Below are 9368 nucleotides of genomic sequence, written 5' to 3'. Positions count from 1 at the left end.
AATGAAGTGAAATTTTGTATCAATGTGTTTCATCCTCTCATGATACATGACGGGATTTTAATACAAGTACAAGTTTAAATCCAATTTATACCCGTTTTGACTGCAAGTATACAGGTCAACTAGTAGTTTAGAGCATATATCGGGTCGATCCCACGAGAAAGATTGGACAATTACCGATACTACTAAAGTTTCTTTATTATTTAGACGATCAATGAATTAAAAGAGATAAAATTATGCTAAACTTATGCAAGATAATAACAAATGAAAGATCCTTAAGTTATGGTATTCCTAACTACTCATGCAAGTGCTACTTTTGGATCATTGAATACTACTATCTCGGCTAGTTATGGCGTAATTTCTTTATGCATGTGAAGCTTACTCTCGTAGTAAATCAACTATACTTGTAACTAATCTATATCTACTGTCGTGGTTATGAAATTAGTTACAAGTTTATTTCTTCTATGAAATTACATGAAATGAATCACTAAACCCACAAAGGTGCACCTCTACTCTCGTGAGTGTACTCCCTAGGTTTAGCACTTCTTGAACTAGTGTTAAATCTCAATGTTCATTGAAGAATCAACACCTTTAGATAATCACAATTAATGGTACCAACTTAATCATGATTTAAAGAGTTAAAGTGCTAAATAACTTGCTCAAAATAATAGCATCAAATAGCCAAATAATAGACACTAACAATCATAGAAAGTTCAACCAAATCCAAGGCATAAACTTTAGAAACACATAATAAAATACAAATCCATTACTTGGATATTAACTAAACTTAAAAATCAATTACAAAAGATAAAGAATTCGAAGGTAGAGTAACCCTTGTCACATGAGCTCTCTCCTTGCCTTCTTCATCCTCCAACTTCATCTTTACCTAGCTAATATACAAGAAAGGATAAACTAGCTAGAAACTAACTATCCTACACTACCTAAACTAAAGAGCTAAGAAACAAGTTAAGAACTACTTTTGTGGTGTTTCTTGCACTCTCTAAGCTCTATTGATCCTTGCAAGTCCATGGCTATTTATAGATGAATGTAGTCAAGAAATGAGGCTTCAAACATCCCTTTTATAGCTGTTAAGTGGTTGTCACACGTCCATCAATACTGGTGAATTATTGGAGGAGGAAACAAGTTGTGCAAGTGAAGAGCAGCCATTTCTAATTAGAATCCGGCCATAATCCGGCCGGATTGTCGGCCGGATTGTTTCCCTGCCTTTCTTTACAATTTCTGTCCAGTCTTCAATATTGCTCCAATTTTGCCTCAACTTCAACTTAACTTTTCTCGATGATAGAAGCTGAATTAACTATTGACCAAAACATAAAACTTGTAGCCTTTGAGTTAGATTTCCAATGCATCAAGAATCACCTCATTTGGATTTGTGTAGGCTGAGAAATGACTGAAATACCCTTCACTGCTCAATGCCTCATTTCAGCTTCGACCATAGAAATTGACTATTGTAATTCAGCTTTTTGACCTGGAAAACCTTCAAACTAGATTTCAATATCTTCACAAGATTTATAGATATATCTCTTATCTTCAAAATGGTTCAAGAATCATCTCAATCCGATCATTGTAGCTCAAGTTATAGCCAAAATACGAAAATGTGTCAAAGCTGTCAACTTTCCTTTTCATCCAAATGAAGTATATTTCCAACTCCTATACAAATTATGGACAAAATGCAAGTAAAAAGTGACATAAATCTCATTTAATCACTTAAGAGCATTTTACACTAATTATAGTCAAAATGATCCATTTTCTTCTTATAATATTGCAAAAGTGACTAAAAATAACATAAAATATCATTCAAAAGTAGCTTAAATTAGTCACTTATCAATACATCTGGTCTTTAGTCAAGTGAATAGCACTTTGGCTATTACAGTAAATAGTAGCAATACCTTGATGTAGATTGAACTCGCCAAACAAACTTTCAACTACAAGGTTTCTTTGATTGTCTCGATCACAGCCATATCCTCTGCCTTCGTAGTAGATAAAGTTACACTAGATTGTAAGTAACTTTCCAACTAACTGCACAACCATCAATACAAAATACATAAATTGAAAGTGATTTTCTCTTGTCAAAATTTTTGGCATAGTCAGAGTCCAAAAATCCAACCAAAGTGTCAGCCTACGGAGTGCTGTTAGATGATATCTTTATTAGTTTACAGAATTTCGTCACTTGGGAGGCTAATTGGGTTCTTAGGAATCTAAATGTGCCTGCTTAGTTATTAGCTAAGAATGCTAGTTCTGCTTTGTACTTCGAGGTTTTCTCCGCCATCTTTTCTTTCTTCCACAATTACTACAGATCTATCTTCACCCTGATAAAATTTTCCAGTTTTTCTATCAAAAAAAAAAATCCACATCCAATTGAACGATCAAAGATTGATTAGTTCGCTTGTCTAGTAAAGGTGATCTTTCAATTATTCACCTATCAATTGACGAAGTAATTCAATAGTAATATTGTCATAAACAGAAAATTAATCGTTAAATATTGAATGATAAATCAATAACTTTGTGTACTATAAGAATAAAACATACATCTGAATAAAAAATTTTAAATTAAAGGAGATTTTTTTATAAAATACTATAATATCATTAAAATTTGCACTAATAGTAGAAGTTATAACATCAAACATACATAGATATTAAAAAAACAAATTTGAAGAATGGATACTATGAATCTAAAGAACAGAAAAAATTACACTTTAAAATTTTAAAAATATTTTAAAAAATGAGATAAAATAATTATAACCTCACAAACATTTGTGTATCATTGCCAGATCTACTGATTAACTCTTCAAGTTCAGATATTATGGTAATATCTGCCAACTAGATCTTAGAAATTTCAGGTCTTTTAATCAAAACATGAAAAAACTAAAATCTAATAAAAGAAACATGAAAAAACTACTTAAAACTCTCACTAGAAATCTTAGGAGAGAAGAAAACTCTCACTAGGTTACCCTAGAGTCATGGAAAGAAGAAACTCTCACTAGAAAATTTTAAGAAAGATTTTATTCACACAAATGGAAAAAAACTAAAGAGAGAGAAATCCTCCAATGGGGAAATATTAGACAAATTTGATCTCTCTTCCATGGGATATTGGAGGAAGTTTTTCTAAAGAGGAGAAAGAGGGAATTAGTTTTATTCTAATCGGATAGCTAATAAAAGGTGATTAAAACTTGTTAGGAAATTGGCTTAATTTTCTTTTAGGTAGAATTCTTGTTTTGTGTGAAAGTAACTAGTTTTCTAATTGATTTTAGTTACTTGAAATAGTAGCCAAAAAATATTCTATTTAGTTTAGAATTAGAAATTATTTCCTATTCCGTACAAGTTTAAGAATTAGAATTGGTTTCCTATTGTTATTTGGGTTTTGGCCAAATAATGTTCCCTATAAATAGATGGGTTGGCATACTACACAAGAGACATACAAGGACACACAAGGACACACAAGGGCAAGATGTAGCCTTATACCTGGGGTGTGAGAGAGGGTTCTTGAGAGATGAGAGATGGTATACAAGGGTTGGATTTAGATTCAAATTGTATTTTTGTATAAGGTTTTTCTCTCATAATAAAGAACGTATTTCTTTCCGTGGACATAGGCTCAATGGTGGAGTCGAACCACGTTAAATATTGTGTGTTGTCTATCTTTCATGCTTGTGGCTTGTTCCTCATTAAATTATTGTGCACTTGATATCTCATTAGTTATGTGTTCCGCGCTTGAATCCTAACAAAACCCAAGGCAAGTCAAAGGTGTAAGAGGTAGACTTATATTAGTCTAATATTTAGTTTTTTTACATCTCAATTCATAAACGATCAATTTGAGTTACAGTTGTTCACTCTCTTTTTCTGTATTAAGACTATCAAGCATATTCTTTCAACAAACAAACCATAGTGAGTCTTAATTCTTTTTGGCTGTTTAGAAAAGGATGGCAATCATTTTTTTTAAAACTTTTCCTTGGTAAGGATTAAGAAGCTAAAAGGCAGTTCGCATTTTTTCAGTTTCCTTTTTCCGTTTTTCTTTTTCTAAGCTTTCCGTTTTTCCGTTTGACTGATTGAAAGGGGGGTTAGAGACTTGAGGAATATGAAGGAGATACACTGGTAAGAGATTAGTTCCCACTTTCCTTTTCTGTTATGACATGCTTGTAAGTGTCATGTTTTTAATTTTGAAATGTTTCAAAATGAAAATTACTTTTGATCTCTTTTTCCTTATACCTACTTTTAGCTATGTTTTATGCTTGATTCAAATTTGAATCTCGAATTTTAGAAGACAAAGTTAGAAACAAATGCACTAACATCACAATCAGTACACTATTTTTAAAAATTTAAAATCACGACAAACAATTTGGAGCAGAAGAAGTATTAGTTATCAAACTAAAGACTTGAACTAAAGACTAACCTGCATAAGATATATAATTGACATACAGTAATAATTTTGAAGGTGCTTGATATTTGGATAGTATAAAAAATTCCCCCTGCTGAAAAAAAAGTCCCTTTACTTCGGAGTTGAGATTACAGAAATTAGAGGTTTTGAATTAAAATCCCTTGCTCCCTCCCTGTATAGAAATGTTAAATAGAATCTATATGTATTAAAACAAGTACCAATATGATTGTTGTTCAAAGTTATCTTGGTTAAGTATTTGTGCCTTAAAATATTCTTAACTTCCTTGGGACTCATCCAATTATTCAAACATGATTAGGTAAAACGAAATAAACAATACGGGTACAACTTATTATTGTAGCTCAGTGTAGAGTGTAGACCCAAGCATGTCTCATTGTAGGGATTAGGAACTCACAAGCTGAGTTCTATCAAATTTTAAGCGGTTCGTATAATTTATACTATATTTGGTGTAAACCTATACAATTTTAGTATAAATGTAAAATTTGTACAAGTTGTGTGAGTTAACAACTTCAAATTTACATTTAAATTGTACGAATTTACGTCAAAAGTAATAAAAATTACATCAATAAGTTCGAGATCATAATTTTCCCTCACCGCATAGTCAACCCTTTTACAAGTTGATATATGGTTATCACTAGAGGTGGCAAAATGGATAAATGGTTCATAATTGGTTTTGACTTAATGGATGGTGGATAAAATTTATCCAATCCATTTAAATCCATTTAATAAATGGATCTAAATGGATGGATCTAAATGGATTAAATAAAAACCAATTATCCATTTATAATCCATTTAAATATTTTACTAATTCCCTTATTCCACATTTTTCTAGTTTAGAAGACAGCCCATGGAAATGTAGTAGCGGATTAGTCCAAACTTGCGAAGACTCCCCAAGTCCTCGGACATCTTTTTCTGAGCCTCCGAGGCCAACACCCAACATCAACTGACCGCAATGGCGAGAGCGATGCCCCATTGGCTGGCGAGCCGTTTCAGAAGTTCATTTCCTTTCTGTTTCTTTTATTTGGTTTTTAAGTAAATGGATATATATGGTTTTTGTGGATAATTCATATAAATCCATTTAATTTAATGGTTTTACTTTGATTAACCATTTAAAACCAATACTATAAATGGATAATCCAAATCCATTTAATTATGGATTATATGGATGGATAAATGGATCTCAATCCAAATTGCCACCTCTAGTTATCACCTTCGGGCAGATAATCATATAATACAATTTTAAAAAATAAACATCTTATTAAATAAATTTAGGAATTATGATAATGGCCACTTCGGTGTACTACTTATAATAATTCAATAAATTATTTAACTGAGATAAATACTATATAGTCATAAACAACCATGGCAATCACTTAACCTTTCTTAAATTAATATACATAAATATCCCCTCCGGGTAGGTAATTATGATAATAATTTTAGAAGACAAACATCCCAAAATCCTTATTGAATAATTTTATGAATTAAAATAATAGCCACCTAGATGGTATTAATTGTAATAATCTATTAAACTATTCAATTGAGGCAAAATTTTTTATGTCAATATATAATAAATCCAATTATGACACTGGCAAACTAAAACTATGTTTGCTTAGAATAAATCCCAAACCATTTGTCCAATTTGCTCTAAAAATTTTATTTGTGCCTTTAAAATCATGGCCAAACGAATGTATGAGAAATGTTCTTATAAATACATGAACCAAGAAGGCTATCCCAAATATCATGCCAAAATTCATATCTCAAGTAACAATTTCAATTTTGATGCAAATCCAAGTTGAAAATCAACATAGAACTTCAAAACATGGACATCTCAGGATCCTTATTAAATAATTCTATAAATATAACAAAAGTTATTTGGCGATACGATTTATTATAATTCAAGAATTATTTAACTGAGACAAAAAACTTTTTGCACATAAACTCTTTCATATCATCTATAGAAGAGCAAAACAAATAAATTGCACTTATATTCATGAAGTTCCAAGAACGTATCATATAGAATATGTCAAGCTTAAGCACAAAGAGAGTCCAAACCTTAATTTATCCCTCAATGCATTGAATCAAATAAATCTTGGATTCAATAACACAATGCCAATAAAAGCAAGTAAATAAACTTAAGCTTTTTCCGGTAATTTCCCTTATACCATGTATAAACAAACATGCAACTGAAGGATATTTTGTAAGCCAAAGGAACAAAGGAGGGATAACGTGCTTCAAAAGTTGCAGCATAATCATTTGGTCATTAGCCAAGACCACTGTATAATTTGTTCTTTAATTGTGCGAACATGCATATTTAGATATAAGCTAACCTGAGCCTTTACTTCCCCAAGCATCACATTAGGATTGTTTTATGGCAAACCTGCTACTTATCCTTCTTTTAGCTTTTCTCCGGCATCACTTGCTCACCAACCTTATATATGCATCAAACTTAATCACTGACCATTAGATACAAACATAATGACTGAAATATATGATCAAACATATTTTGTAACATAGCCAGATTTACTCTCCAAACTTATTTCCATGAACAAATTAAATTGATTTTTGGTTTCCTGTTCAAGAATTCTCCAGCATGCACGAAAACAGATTCTCAGTAAACAGTGCATAAATACGGGAACTCGAAGATCAGAACCTTTCAACGTAAGTGGAAGTGCAAATTCATGTCCAGAATTGGGCAAAAGTTGATGACTAGATCAACTTCAATACTTGACAACCATGCATTCTTTCTTTAAAGAGAGGAAGGTCGCAAAGCCAAGCATGAATCACCACATCAATAGGGATAAATAGCCGTAACTTAAAGTCGTGATTCAAGCAAGAAAGACTGACCATGAATCTAAGTTTCTTAAAACTTAAAAGAACAGCAGCCAAACCGTTTTAGACACCTGTGGTGCCCATGATATGTCAAACGTTATGCCTTAACAAATCAAGAGGTCGTGTAGGAACTCGCAGTGCATGGTCGTTTAAAGCTTTTGCGCTTGCTAATATGGAGCTTTGGTCAACCGGAGACAACTAATAAACAACCAATTATCACAACGAACTTATTTATTGATCATTGTATTGGTACAGTTGACCATAAACAACGTTTGAAAACTTCATAAACCCACAATCCATGATTTATATTAACCTCTTCTTCACAAACGCCATATGAATTTAATCTGTTCATACGGCAAAGGCAAAATCAAATTAAAAAAAAAAACAGTAGACCTAGTAGATCTAATACAAACGGCATGGTAGTAAACCACTCATAACTGTAATCTTTAAAGAAACTTTCAAAACTACAAATTATGGACTTGAAAACTTAACGATTCAAAATCTAATATTGGTGCTCTAATACCACTAGTAGGATTTTTCAAAATCTCAATACTAGATATTTGAATACCACTTTAATAAAATTACTTACCGTTCTCCAAAAATAGATCATGTAGGAAAAGGCGGCCCGAACAATGCTAACACTTGAATACTTGAGTCGTGCTTGAAAGCACTGTCCTAAGAAACTATTTCAGAGTATCGAAATGTTTCCCCAGGATTAAACAAGTCTTCCTCTATTTTGTGAGAGGGACGTAGAACCAGCAAATTTGTTCCAAAACCAGCAGATAAAATAAAAAGAAAAAATAGAGGAGAAGAAAGAGAGAGTTCATGAACAGGAAAGCAAATAGAGGAGAAGGAATAGGGAGTTCACGAAGTGTGGTCTTCGTTGATCAGCGTACCAATGAACCTGACAAATGGTTCTATTTATAGGCTTCACGGTATAGGATACGAAAAGGATAGAATGTGAAAAGCTGATTTTCCGCACGAATGGCATGCAAAACTGTTGCGCAACTTAAGTCTGAAGTAGTCATAGGTCTATTCTCTGTTGGCAGTAGTTGGAATGGGTCAAACCATCAGGAAGGCTATTGACCGAAAGATCAAGACGTCTCACAATCTTGAATTTGGCTTTTAGCCCTTTTACCAAAATCTTATCTTTGAAGATTTCTTCCTCAAAATAGGAACAAACATTTCTGATGAAATTTTATCAAATAAGACCGTAACAAACATGAAAAAAATCTTTTGGAATATCTATTTTTACAACAGATCAAGAGATTAAAAGATGTATGAAGACCTTGATCAGCACGTTGTGGTTCACGTGCTTGGCATAGGTGGGTCTCTCTCCCTCTCCAAGTTCTGTAGGGTGAATTCTCAGTTTATGATGGAAAAAAAAAAGAATTCTACAACGAGGGCGGTTCTTGGGTTTGTTTCCACAAAAGAGGGTCTTCGCATTCTGGAAATGCGAGCTCATTGAGCTCGCATTCTGAAAATGCGAGCTCACTGAGCTCGCATTCCGGGAATGCGAGCTCACATTGAGCTCGCATTCTCGCACTACATACCGCCAAGACCCATTTCGAAAAAAAAAAAGACAAAAGTGAGTGGGAGAAGCAGAACGCAATATCGAAACATAGCTGCCGAACATCAAAACAAAGATTTCGGAATTGTCGAACAGCAAAACAAAGAAAACAAATAACATGCACTTCATAAAAATAACTTATATAATTTTTTTAAATAACATTGCGTTATGAAATTTCTAAAATTACAGTTGAAATTGTAACAGATATTAATGACTATTAACTATTAGATTCTTATAACTAAAATTCGTCGGTGTCAACAAATAAATACGATTCATTAATAACAAAGGAAAATTAGAATTTGATAAAAAAAATTTATTTGATAAAAAAGGAAAAAAAGTTAGTATTTTATTCATAAAATATAGTCAATACCTTACATGTTAACAATTTCATTCTATTTTTTCATTGATATATGAAATAGAAAGAACTATGCATGTGTACTTTTTCCACCATTTAAATGTATTATAATAAAATAACGTATTTTCAACCGTACAATTACCAATTTTTTTTAATATAAAAGAAATATGATTTTTTTTAGAACACATATTTGATGACTTTAGGCACGT

The sequence above is a fragment of the Coffea arabica genome, chromosome 3e (assembly GCF_036785885.1).
Source record: "Coffea arabica cultivar ET-39 chromosome 3e, Coffea Arabica ET-39 HiFi, whole genome shotgun sequence".
In the NCBI taxonomy this organism is placed as follows: Eukaryota; Viridiplantae; Streptophyta; class Magnoliopsida; order Gentianales; family Rubiaceae; genus Coffea; species Coffea arabica.
Note: the sequence above shows the minus strand (reverse complement) of the source record.